The sequence below is a fragment of the Candoia aspera genome, chromosome 2, assembly GCF_035149785.1.
Source record: "Candoia aspera isolate rCanAsp1 chromosome 2, rCanAsp1.hap2, whole genome shotgun sequence".
Taxonomy (NCBI): domain Eukaryota; kingdom Metazoa; phylum Chordata; class Lepidosauria; order Squamata; family Boidae; genus Candoia; species Candoia aspera.
This window is the reverse complement of record NC_086154.1, coordinates 60,399,885-60,414,161: the sequence shown is the minus strand read 5'-3', so window position 1 is coordinate 60,414,161 and position 14,277 is coordinate 60,399,885. Positions and strand designations below refer to the sequence as shown.

The 14,277-nt window shown below is 40.9% G+C and overlaps 1 long non-coding RNA gene across 1 annotated transcript in view; it reads left to right on the top strand.

The window, feature by feature from the left end:
- The window catches only part of LOC134492261 (uncharacterized), a 31,770-nt gene extending 17,710 nt beyond the window's left edge, over positions 1-14,060 (top strand). The window contains exon 3 of the long non-coding RNA XR_010067414.1: positions 13,679-14,060. This is a non-coding gene — a long non-coding RNA (uncharacterized LOC134492261). The remainder of the gene's footprint in view (positions 1-13,678) is intronic.
- The last annotated feature ends 217 nt before the right edge of the window (positions 14,061-14,277 follow it).

The following is a 14,277-nucleotide window of genomic DNA, read 5'->3' as shown; positions in this document are numbered from 1 at the left end:
CCAGATGAATGGATTTGCAGGGATTGTAAACAGCATCCTTTACTGAAGTCAAGAATTTAGAGTATGGCAATATGTTGTTGAAGATCTCAGCTCCATTTCAGAATAAAACAAATAATTAAATAACCTGGAGGTCTGGGCCAGTTGACTAGCATCAACTTTTCAGAGCAAAGTTGAGGAGTATTCTAAAATCTACATGGATGACATTGCAGCAAAGCCAGTTTATGTCCAAGAGACCATGAGATCACTGCTTTCTATCAGTCGAATAGGTTATCTAGCAGGAGAGAAACACGTAAGATTGGGAACATTATAGTAGATAAAATGGTTCAGCAGACACACCAATAAAATGGGTAGTTTGTCTGTTAACAGTTCGGTCAACATTTACAAATCAAAGAGAATTATTATTATTTATATTATTATTATTATTTATAAATTTATATGTCCCCTGACCCCCAATGACTCTGGGTGATTTACAAACAGGAAAACAAGACAAGAAACAGACAAACAAACAAAAAGGGTAGAAATGGCAGAATAACAAACTGGGTAGAAAGAAAAGAAGATAACCTAGGTTAAAAGAAGTTTTCAGTCATCCTCACCAAAGGCTGGGTGAAGAGCCAGGTCTTCAGGCCTCTTTGAAACACCAGCAGGGTGAGGGCCATTCCAATCTCGGGGGGAACCTCATTCCATAGGGCAGGGGCTGTGACAGAAAAGGCACACTTCTAGGTTCCCTATAGTTGGCAATACTTAATTGAAGGTACCCAGAGCACCCCAACTCTGCCAGACTGAATCAGTTGGTAGTCACTATGGGGTATAGGCAGTTCATCAAGTAACCAGGTCCTATGCCATATTGGGCTTTATTGGTAACAACAAGCACCTTGAATTGCACCTGGAAGCAAACTGGCAACTCACAAAGCAGAGGTGTTACATGGGCATACTGAGGCATGCCCATCACTGCTTGTGCCACTGCATTCTGGACCAGCTGAAGCTTCCAAGTAGTCTTAAATGGCAGCCCCATGTTGAGTGCATTGCAATAGTCAAGCCATTAGGTGACCAGTGCATAAGAGACAGTTTGAAGGACCCACTGATCTGGGAAAGGGTACAGCTGGTACACCAGATGGAACTGTGCAAAGGCCTTCCTAGCCACAGCTGCCACAAGTTCACTGAGCAGGAACTATGAGTCCAGGAAGACCCTCAAGTTGCACACCACTCTTGAATGGGAAGTACCACCCCAACCAAGGTCAGAGAGGAAATATTCCCAGATCTGGGTGGCCCAAATACTTACAGACACCCAGTCTTGGTAGGACTGAGTCGGAGACAGCTCCTCCCCATCCAAATCCACACAGCCTCCAGGCACTAGGACAGAACACTCAACAGCCTCACTTGGCTGGCCAGAGTTGAAATATATAATTGGGTATAATCAGCATACTGATGATACTGAACCCAAGCCAGTGGATGACCTCACCTAGCAGTTTCATGTAGATGTTGACAAGGAGGGTAGAGAGAATAGAACCCTGCAGCACCCCATACAGGAGGAGCCTAGGGAGTGATCTCTCTTTCCCTCAACCAACACCAACTGGAACTGGCCCTGGAGAAAGGAAGAGAACCACTGTAAAATGGTGCCCCCAATCCCCAACCCATGGATACCAGAAGGATACTACAGTATGGTTGATGGTATCGAAAGCTGCCGAGAGATCAAGGAGCACAAGGATGGATACCATCGCCATCCTAGCTCCACCACAGGTCATCTACAAACATGTCTCAGTACTAAATCCCAGCCTGAACCCAACTGAAATGGTCTGGAATGCTTCTTAAGGCTGTCAACCACACGGTTTTACCTGAAGTGTGGTATCCACAAGTGGCTAGCTTAGAACATCGTTAGATTAAATGACAAAAAAAGTTCAAAATCTAAAAGTGTAAGAAAGAAGACTTGTTCCTGCATTGATTTGGAGAACTACATGTTGTATTCTAAATCTATGATCTTCTCATTTGCCCCAAAGACTGTGGTTTGAAGTCATGCTTCTTACATCTACTCATCTACCCACTGGAAGAAGAACCTTACCAGTTAAAAGATCAGTAACAAATCCTCAAGTGGAGTCTGTTATATGAAAATCGACTTAAGTATGTGATTGCTTACCCAAAGCTGACAGTATTTAAAGAATGTCAGCAGGGCACAGGACATAACCTGAACCCTCATATATTAAGAGTTCCATACTGAATAACATCTGAATGGGATTTATGATGAGGATAGTTTGATTTTTGATTTTGTTCTAATGATTCCCAAAATGCACTTTGCTCTTTTCTTGTCTTGCACTGGATTATTGCTTTCATCTAGCTACCTATACCATGTCCTCTGCAGGTCAGTTATTATGGCTATGTAAAGGAACTGAAGTATGCAAAGGACATACTTCACTTCGATGCTTCAAAATTGTTTCATTGTGGCCTACCGTAAACATCTGCAGCAGGGGTCAAAAAGATACTGGTTTCAGCAGCATGATTGAAGCCCTGACCTGTCTATATGTATGTTGATGCCACATGCATGTACAGGTGAGTGGGGCTTTGATTACACTGCTGCAGCTCACCGCTTCGTACAGTGTGGCTGTCCCCTTGGCTCAGTTTCTGTTGCTTCAGATGCTACTTCTGGCATTTTGAGGTATTGGAGAGACTTCTGTGTGTACCAAAAGAGGAGGTCCCAAAGCAATGTGAAGTATCCTGATGAGAGCAATGGCATATTCACTGAGACTTCACTGAGACTCAACAAAATGTTGCTTCCACTCTGCCAAATGCCTTGCCAAGGTGAAGTGCTTCACACTTACCAACAGCTTAGATCACATCAAAATATTCATGAAGTTAAAATTGTTTGCCCCAGTGTGCAATTTCAATGCCTATTTCTCCAGCTTGGAGAGATCTTTTCATAAGTCTGTGTATAAATCTGCTTAGTATTTTCTTCTTCTTCTAGTTGCTTCTGCACCGCAGCCCCACAGATGCTTCTTCTTTCTGGAGGTAAATGATATAATCAGTCAGGGCCAAATATTGTGCATAGGATAATATTACGATACTATATAACAACACAATAAATACTAATGAAGGGAAATGAAGGCAATTGACAGGAAGGATCATAGCCAATCAAGGATAATAAACTGATGGGTTTGAGATCATAGGGTCAGACACATGAGACCCTATAGTTGACCATGTATCTTTAGGAACAAATAAAGTGAGAATGATCAATAAATCATTCTCACTTTATTTTATCAGTTTTAATTCTTTATTTTATAGTCTTAATTCTGTTCTTTTCTATCTTGATCTATTGATACAGAGAGAGTTCAATATTCCTTCAAATGAACAAATAATGTCTTTATTCCAGGAATATAGAATAGAAAGTGAGCATATTCTTAGGGCAGGGAAACTAAAGTCTTGCTAAATCAGAAAGCCTTCCAGGATATTTTTGTTTCTACAAGTCTGATTGCACTGGCTTCATCATGCATGATAAGAACTGAATACAAATCATAGCCCTTGGGAAACATTACAGATAGCTGAAGATTAGAAGGAAGTATGTTTCATAATACTGTGCTAGCAGGACCATCACACTAGGTCACATAGCGAGCTCTCAGCCGCTCGGACCTTATTTGAAGCATTTGTCTCTGCAGACAAACGGGGATAGGAGCCATGATGTCACCAGAAGTGTGCTCCAAGGGGTTAAGCCCATGCTTCTTTGATGGAATCTGCATGTAGGTTTCCAGCAGAGAGAAAGAAGGCAGGTTTTTCCCTTCCAGGCTTTCATTATGTTGCAGTTTTCATGATTTTTGAAAGCTGCCGGTTCATGAAAATTAATGCAGTTCTGCCAGACTGTTTTCTCTGCATCTGATGTGCCCTGATGCATTATGAAAACTCTTTAAAAAGACTGAAATTTCCTGTCTGCTGAGTGCAGATCATCAGAGATTAATTTACACGGATCCAGGATCCTTATCTCTGACCTAAGCGTGATGCTAAGTGGCCAGCTGAATAAAATGGAAGGGTCTACTGTAAGCCAGAGTGCTTGTGCAAATGCTTGTTCAAGTTGATGGCATCAGCTCATTTGCCCCATAGCACTGTGCCGAGTCAACAGACAGATTTCAGAAAATATGTCAGTGCTGTAAAGGGTCCAAAGTATTTGCTATCTGTTTCCTGGCAAGCAGATTCTAGATAGGAAATGTTTGCCCCACAGAAGCTGTGTGAGAGGCCATCACCAAAAATGGCGGTGCAGTAAGCCAACCTAAAAGGCATTTTTTTCTTTTGTTTGCTAGGGTCTTACAGAGTGTTGTTCTAACTTCAGTTGGAGAAGTTACAGTCAGTTAGAGTAGTGTGTGACTTTTGCTTAGATATCAACAATATAGCTTGGTTTACCCAGTATAAGAGCTGATTGTCCTAAAAAGCAATCAAATGCTAACCTAATTTATGACAAAAATAAATGAGATGTAGTTGAATATATTTATTTAACTTTGATAAATTTGTACTGCTGTGACTAGTCAGATTCTTCTGTTATTAGGATTTTGATCCAAAGAAGGAGTACGTTAGTGATAACTTCATTCCACTTCAGGTTCTGCAACTCATGCTGATCGCAAAAAAATCTTTGACCAGCAAACATGCAAAGCAGATGTTTCAAAGTTAAACAGCACTTGGCAGATATAATAATGTGCAGTGGACCAAGTGAAGAAATGGGCATGGACTCTTATTCTGTCTCCTTATATATATTTACAATGATGAGAAGGGAAATAATTCCTTTCAAAGCTATATTCTTGGAAGACGCAGAAGTGACTGAGATTCCAAGAGACAATTAGGCTGGAAAGTATCATTGCTAATCTTCTTCTGGCATTGCATCTTGAGGGAGTAGCTTCTCAAAAACCTCAAAAACAGGGTACCTTTTCTTTTTCCTTTTAATTCATTAAATCATTTACTGCCAACTCACCAAGGCAGACTATTTGCCCAAATGCCAGAAGTCCAAATAGAATGAAATTGCTGGAAAACTACCTGAGGACTCAAGGCCTGCATCTCTAAAAGGGCAATTTGCAAGGAGAAAATCCAGAGCTAAAAATCAAAAGGCGAACTCATCGTTCTAGAAATGTTGTCTCAGAAGTGTTCTACAGGGGGTCTGTTTTGAATCAGGGTTGGAAGAACCATTTCTCTGGTAATAATCACCTGGTACTGCTGAACCATCTGTTTTAGTAATGCATTCCCATACATAAGCAAGATCTTGAATTCCATTGACCTAGATTGAAACACCTATGGCAGAATGCCTCTGAGCAACCCTCCAAAATGCACATAGGTGTGCAAAGGCTGTGTCAGAGAAGCCCCTGTCTCATCCAGTAGGAGATCATTTACTCTTTCTGCTGAGGGATCATGTGCCCAATGCTTGTCCACTATCTCATTGGCTGATTATCATGATTCACCCATATATATGTGGGAACAGCAAGTGAGGGGTAGTATATGTGCCCAGATAATGGGAATATCAGAAAACTCTTGGCAGAGTTATTTCCAACAAAAGAGAGGTATATATTTTATCTGGTCCCTGAGAAGAGAACGGAAACAAAGAAGAAACAATGGCTATCTCAAGCAGTGTTAGTCCTACTGTAGAATCAGTGCTGATCCCCACATGTATCAAAGTTGGAAGATAAACATCTCATTTTTGCTAGGCTGTGGTTCCCCAAAAATACACATATGATTTCTGTCCTAGAACTTTCCCACTTCATAGATTTGTCCTACAAAGCAAAATGCCTGCTTCAGTTGTACTGCCAGGTTACTTGCCCATTAATAATCAGGTCCAATCCTGAAGTGTTAGACCCTGAAAGTGATGAATTAATTTTTCTCTAAGCATCCCAAATCTAGTCTGACGTTTACTTTTGCGCACTTCTCTTTCTATATTACATTTTCTATCAATATCTGAATCTACATGTTACCCTGAATTAGTCATAAAGGCTAGTAAAGATTCAGCTAAAATAATGAATGGTATGCATTCCCAATTAATTTCAGGCAGATGACTACTTTCTGGCTTTTCTTCCAGTCACTTCACATGTATTCTCATGTGATAGTTGCATGATATCGGTGTGCACTGTATGATTTGTTGTTTATTCGTTTAGTCGCTTCCAACTCTTCGTGACTTCATGGACCAGCCCGCGCCAGAGCTTCCTGTCGGTCGTCAACACCCCCAGCTCCCCCAGGGACGGGTCCGTCACCTCTAGAATATCATCCATCCACCTTGCCCTTGGTCGGCCCCTCTTCCTTTTGCCTTCCACTCTCCCTAGCATCAGCATCTTCTCCAGGGGGTCCTGTCTTCTCATTATGTGGCCAAAGTATTTCAGTTTTGCCTTTAATATCATTCCCTCAAGTGAGCAGTCTGGCTTTATTTCCTGGAGTATGGACTGGTTTGATCTTCCTGCAGTCCAAGGCACTCTCAGAATTTTCCTCCAACACCACAGTTCCAGAGCATCTATCTTCCTTCTCTCAGCCTTCCTTATGGTCCAGCTCTCGCAGCCATATGTTACTACGGGGAACACCACTGCTTTAACTATGCAGACCTCTGTTATCAGTGTGATGTCTCTGCTCTTAACTATTTTATCGAGATTTGTCATTGCTCTTCTCCCAAGGATTAAGCGTCTTCTGATTTCCTGACTGCAGTCAGCATCCGCAGTAATCTTTGCACCTAGGAATACAAAGTCTTTCACTGCTTCTACATTTTCTCCATCTATTTGCCAGTTATCAATCAAGCTGGTTGCCATAATCTTGGTTTTTTTTGAGGTTTAGCTGCAAACCAGCTTTTGCACTTTCTTCTTTCACCTTCATCATAAGGCTCCTCAGTTCCTCTTTGCTTTCAGCCATCAAAGTGGTATCATCTGCATATCTGAGATTGTTAATGTTTCCTCCAGCGATTTTAACTCCAGCCTTGGATTCCTCAAGCCCAGCATGTCGCATGATGTGCTCTGCATACAAGTTGAATAGGTAGGGTAGCCCTGCCGTACTCCTTTCCCAATCTTAAACCAGTCCGTTGTTCCGTGGTCTGTTCTTACTGTTGCTACTTGGTCATTATACAGATTCTTCAGGAGGCAGACAAGATGACTTGGTATCCCCATGCCACTAAGAACTTGCCACAATTTGTTATGGTCCACACAGTGAAAGGCTTTAGAATAGTCAATAAAACAGAAATAGATGTTTTTCTGAAACTCCCTGGCTTTTTCCGTTATCCAGCGGATATTGGCAATTTGGTCCCTAGTTCCTCTGCCTTTTCTAAACCCAGCTTGTACATCTGGCAATTCTTGCTCCATGAATTGCTCAAGTCTACCTTGCAGGATCTTGAGCATTACCTTACTGGCATGTGAAATGAGTGCCACTGTTCGATAGTTTGAACATTCTTTAGTGTTTCCCTTTTTTGGTATGGGGATATAAGTTGATTTTTTTCCAATCTGATGGCCATTCTTGTGTTTTCCAAATTTGCTGGCATATAGCATGCATTACCTTGACAGCAGCATCTTGCAAGATTTTGAACAGTTCAGCTGGGATGCCGTCATCTCCTGCTGCCTTGTTATTAGCGATGCTTCTTAAGGCCCATTCAACCTCACTCTTCAGGATGTCTGGCTCTAGTTCACTGACCACATCGTCAAAGCTATCCCTGATATTGTTATCCTTCCTATACAGGTCTTCCCTATATTCTTGCCACCTTTTCTTGATCTCTTCTTCTTCTGTTAGGTCCTTGCCATCTTTGTTTTTGATCATACCCATTTTGGCCTGGAATTTACCTCCAATGTTTCTAATTTTCTGGAAGAGGTCTCTTGTCCTTCCTATTCTATTGTCTTCTTCCACTTCTGTGCATTGCTTGTTTACAAATAATTCCTTATCTCTTCTGGCTAACCTCTGGAATTTTGCATTTAATTGGGCATATCTCCCCCTATCACTGTTGCCTTTTGCTTTCCTTCTTTCTTGGGCTACTTCTAGTGTCTCAGCAGACAGCCATTTTGCCTGCTTGGTTTTCTCTTTCTTTGGGATGTATTTTGTTGCCGCCTCCTGAACAATGTTGCGAACTTCTGTCCAGAGTTCTTCCGGGACCCTATCTACTAAGTGCAGTCCCTTAAATCTATTCTTCACCTCCACTGCATATTCCTTAGGAATATTAGTGAGCTCATATCTAGCTGATCTGTGGGTCTTCCCTAATCTCTTTAGTCTGATCCTAAATTGTGCAAGAAGAAGTTCGTGATCTGAACTACAGTCAGCTCCAGGTCTTGTTTTTACCGACTGTATAGATGTCCGCCACCTTTGGCTGCAAAGGATGTAGTCAATCTGATTTTGGTGTTGTCGATTTGGTGAAGTCCATGTACAAAGCCGTCTCTTAGGTTGTTGGAAGAGAGTGTTTGTTATGCAGAGTGAGTTGTCTTGGCAAAATTCTATCAGCCTATGTCCTGCTTCATTTTGTTCTCCCAGGCCATGCTTACCTGTAATTCCAGGTGTCATTTGGCTGCCCACCTTAGCATTCCAGTCTCCTGTGATGAAAATAACATCTCTTTTAGGCGTGTTGTCCAGTAGGTGCTGCAGATCCTCATAGAACTGCTCTACTTCAGCTTCTTCAGCATCTGTGGTTGGGGCATATATTTGGATCACTGTGATGTTAGATGGCTTGCCCTGAATTCGAATTGAGATCGTTCTGTCGTTTTTTGGATTGTATCCAAGCACTGCTTTAGCCACTTTACTATTAATTATGAAGGCTACTCCATTTCTTCTGTGGTCCTCTTGTCCACAGTCGTAGATCTGGTGGTCATTTGATGTGAAGTGGCCCATTCCAGTCCATTTCAGTTCACTGACGCCCAGAATGTCTATCTTTAATCTTGACATCTCACCAATAACCACATCCAATTTGCCCTGGCTCATAGATCTTACGTTCCAGGTTCCAATGGTGTGTTGATCCTTAGAACATCGGATTCGCCGTTCACCACCAGCACCGTCGGCCGCTAGCCGTCCTTTCGGCTTTGAGCTAGCTGCGTCATCACGTCTGGGGCTAATTGAGCTCATCCTCTGTTCCTCCCCAGTAGCATTTTGACCATCTTTCGACCTGGGGGTCTCATCTTCCGATGGTATACCGACATATCTCTGGTTGTACTGATCCATTTAGTTTTCACGGCAAGAATACTGGGGTGGGTTGCCATTACCTTCCCCAGGGATCGCATTTAGTCTGACCTCTCTGTCATGACCTTCCCGTCTTGGGTGGCCCTTCACGGTTTAGCTCATGGCATCATTGAGGTGCTCAAGCTCCAGCACCACGACAAGGTAACGATCGTTTGGCACTGTATGATACTCTGTTATAATTTAAATGGCTTAGAGGGCAGAAAGTTCAGGCAGGCAGTTGCATAGAACTTCGTAAATCTGAACAAGAACTAGAAACCAGAAAGTCTTAAGAAGGTAGTAGTCATCTCAGTAGATATTAAATCCATTTTACATAAGGAGGTAAAGAGAGAGGTAGATAAGTGAGAGGAAAGGTCAAATGAAAGCTTGAATCCTGGTTGTCTTACAGGCTATCTCCTCCCAGGTAGAATCTCCCCATTCTACACAACTGAATAGCAGGGTATGCTGCATGTTCCCATGCCATGTGACACTAAAGGACCAGGGATCAGGAAATATGCCTTGTCTTGTGAAATAGTCTGCCCTCTGAGATAAGGATGGCCCCTGCCCTGTTGAAATTTATGAGTGGATTTGAAATACTGTAACTCTCTTTCACCAGAGCTTTGAGGTGGGGGTGCTACTACTCAGGTTATTCACTGTTTGTTGTATTACGATTTTATTTGTTTTTAATTCTTGTAAGGTCTGCCGAGTTGTGTGATTGGGGCAGCATAGAAATAGCAACAAATAAATAAATACAAAATAGAACAAAATAGGTTAATGATTCAGAGTATATGACCCAAGTTCGATCCCGGCAGAAGTGGAGTCTCGGGTAGCCGGCTCAGGTCGACTCAGCCTTCCATCGTTCCGAGTTTGGGAAAATGAGCACCCAGCTTGCTGGGGAAGGTGACAGCTGGGGAAGGCAATGGCAAACCACCCCACTCTATAGTCTGCCAAGAAAACATCACGAAAGCGGCATCACCCCAAAGAGTCAGACATGACTTGGTGCTTGCACAGGGGACCTTTCACCTTTTTTTTTCATATGAATGTTTAACTTATTTGTCATATTTATATTTTAAGCTACTGTCATTAGCCTTCCTCAACTGGATATCTTCCAGATGCATTGGAATTCATTTCCCAGAACCTTCTCCCAGAATTCCCAAATGCTGGCTAGGAATAGAACTCCTATATGCCTGGCAAGTAGCAGGTTGGGAAAGGCTGAGCTATAGAAAAGCTCACTACCATAGAAAAAGGAATTAAGAAAATTAATATGAGATCATATCCAAGTTTTATTTTAAATCCCAAAGCACAGATTATCAGAACTGTTAATGAAATCCTTCTATTTCAATGATTTACACTCTCATTGCGACTCAGAGTGCTGATGCATATTAGTTGATACTAAATTAAATTTGTTACCAAAACTGAATCTTGGCACTGGTTATAATCCAGGTAGTGGGAATGCTCTTTTTATTTTGGAAATACCTAAACCCCTATTCTAATGCATCAGGCATCCCAACTGTGTTGAGACAACAACATGCTATTGCAGCATTAAGCCACTGGAACTTTATTATGAATCAAATTATAGAAATATCCCATTCAATTGGGTGAAGATCTCAAGATTCAATAAATCATTACCTCCCCAGCTGGAAACTGTTAGAAATGTAAGTGACTAAAGCATCTCTGCTGCATACAGTACAGTTATTCTTATACTGCAACCCCATAAATTCCAGTTGGAAGTAAGCCAAATTCGATCCACTGACCTAGGATTTCAGCAATACATTTCATGGTATATCATCTTATTTCTTATGGGCACCTTCTCAATTGCTTCCTGATAACACTTTTCTGTGTGAAGGTTTCTTTTGTATATTGAACATATGATACTTCAAAACTTTTGTGTATCACGCTGAACAAACATAAGGATTTATATGCTGTTTGGTAACAGAGAGCTACAGTATAATTCATGGAAACAGCTTGTGAAGTTTCGTGACTGAGTATGAACCCAGAAATCCTACATCCAAACTTCAGTTAAATTAATCTCTGTGTTAAGCAAGAAAATGGTATTATTTAAGACTCAGTAACTTCCCTTCCCTCTCTAATCTATAACAGGAGAACAGTGACAGATGGACCAACTCTCTTCCGTAGCCTATCTTGAATTGATCCAAGAATAATCCAAATTCTTTCCAAAAAGATCAGTTCATTCCTCAAACCTATTTTACCAACCCTGCCAGCCTTCCTACCTTTCTCCCAGCATCCCCCTTTCTTTTACCTGCCTGTATCAGAATAAAAGCAGGGATGACGAGTACAGGGTACACCTACAACAATCAACAGTCTTACGGAGGCTCTCTTCTCAGAATGCAAAACAGATAAGCCAGGCTTGCTGCTTTGGGGAAACTCCTGATCTTGGCCCCAAAGTTCAGCTCTGAAGACACCATTAAATGGAAGAGTGGAGGGCAGAGATCTAGGCCTTTTGCTCTTCTAGTACGACCCACTGCATAGCAACTCTAGGAGGAAGTGCAGCAATTCCTGGGAAGATTCTAATTCTTTTTTTTCTGGAAGAACTTTGCTAGCATCTTGAACAATTCGACTTAACTTTGCTAGCATCTCTACCAGTAATGGCCTAAATTACCAGACTGCTGTGTGGATTACTCCTTGTTTCACTGCTGTCACCCCTATGCTGCAGGCGTGGCCAGTTCTCTCTCCAGAAGTATGTTGTGCTTTAAGCCTGAGCACAATCTTGCTTAAAATAATCACTAATCCCTTCTCAGTCCTATCTGCTTACTTGTTCTCACTGGGTATTGCTCAGCAAAATCAATGAGAAATCATTAGGAAGCAGCACAAGGACTTCTTGATGAAACTTTTCCCCCATGTGCCATTAATTGGCTTGTTTGTAGCCAGTGAGGATTAGCTCTGCTCTGCTGCCCCCATTGCTAAGAAAGCAGGAGGAAGAGTAAAAGGCTGTAGAAATGATAAATCATGCAGAGATGCAGACAGAGTTGTAATGATCAATAAAACAAACAATTATCCTGTCATTATCTGGTGCAGCATAGCAAAGGCTTGAAGATCTAGCTTGGGAATATAAATAATAATCATAAAGAGGAGGGAATTAAAATTTATGAAATTCTGATCTTGGTGAAGGAGCTTTTGTAATGAAGGAACCTATGTAGTACCAGCAATAAAACTTTATATCATTCATTTAATATGGAAGCAGAGTTCTTGGGAACTGCAATATACTGGGTAGAGCAAACTCATGGCTTATTTTGCTCAGCTTACTTTTGCTCAAGCTGATATTTCCCTCACTTGAGAGAAAACTCTGACAAATCATTTCCTGAGGAAAGCCTGAAGCATTTACTTTGATGTGATTCTGTAACAAGCAGTAATAATATTCCACCAATGTTATTACTGTTGTCACAATAGTAAACCAAATGAGTATGTGCCTGTTTTCTCAGGGCAAGTATCTCCCCTCTAGTTGGTATATCTGAGTCCTGAAACTGATCCTATGTATGATTAACAACAACAGTAGCAACAGCAAGATTTACATTCACACCAAATACAACTCTTGGTGGTTTACAAAAAATATGGAAGATATAGAAAATAACTAAAATGTTCATGATTAAACCTAATTAAAATGTCTAAAATTGAGAGGAGAGGCATGCTCCAGGTCCCATCTGCAAGATAGAGCCATCTGTTGGGACCCTGGAAGAGAGCCTTTTCTGCTGTGGGTGCCCGCCCTCTGGGATCTCATCCCCCCTGAGATGAGGCTTGCCCCAGTCCTGCTGGCCTTTTGTAAGGCATTAAAAACTTGACATTGCTGCATAGTACTGGCAGTATGGGCAAGTCCATTTCATGGCTAATTTGAATGTGGATATTGTGAATGTCCTTGGCAGCTATATTTATCCTATTGTTTTAAAATGTTGGCTCTTCTGTCCTGTTTTTATTTTAATTGTTAGCTGCCCAGAGTTATGTATATGAGATAGGTGGACATATAAATTAAATCAATAAATCAAATCAATAAATAAAGCCAATAAAACCACAAAACCTACAAACATAATGGACCAATAGACCATCATGTTGAATAGGGTTTCCCTGAAAACGGTGGGCCATACCCAGTGGCACTTTTTTAAAAATTTGCTTTAATATAGAGAAATTAAACAAACAAACAAAAAAACCCAGAAGAATGTAGAAGAAGAAAATATATTAAAAAGAGAAAAATATAGTAATGCATACAGAAAACAATTCTGTTTTTAAACATTTATTTGAATGCATGGACTAATACTGACCTCCTAGCATGTTTGTAACTAATGTGGAAGATTCGCTTCTCTATTATTCTCATGGATATATACGTAAAAAAGCATTTGACCGGCATCCACTGCTTAGGGATGAAGTCATGGGACTTGCATTGGAGAATGAAAAAGAGCTTAACTGATCCTGAAAACTAACCAATTAGCAACCAGCTGAGAGTAATTCAGGGCAGAGCTCTATACCTTAGAAAAGAACAATTCCTTCCTGACTTGCGTGGAGGCTGTCTGGCCTCTGCTTTTTCTCACTTGTCTCAATCTCTTTCTGACCTCAGATTCTTCTCCTCCATAGTCAGTCTGAAGGCTGCTGCCATGAATGTCTCGTCCATTGAGTAAGGCACGCCATTACTGAACCTAACTTATAAACCTGAAATAATTTGCAGATCAAAGAAGAAGAAAAAATAGGGCAACTAGCAGATTAAGAATTCTGCAGTTTGCTAATCATTCTTGTATTGCTTAATTATATTCCTAATCAAAATTAATTATGATTAATTATATGCTGAATCAGAAAGATAGATTTAGGGATTACATATTTAAATTGGAGATGCACACCAATCACAAGATTGAGTTGAGACCCAATTCTGTGATTTACAAATCTCTTTTGTCAGTGTTGGTTTTTGTTTGGCTTTAACACAATGTGATGGTAAATCCATCTGAAGAGAAGAGAACTGCCAATCTTTTTTTTTTTTAATGGGACTAAGACTTTTGGAGCAAAGTGCCTTTATTTATTTTTTTTCATTAAAAAAAGGAGAAAAAACAATATTTTTTGTTTTGTTTTTGGTCAAAATAAGATTATATTACAGTCCTTGTAGCTAATACAATGTAAACATTTTCCCAAATGGTAGGCATAGTGCTTGCTCTGCAAAATTCATTT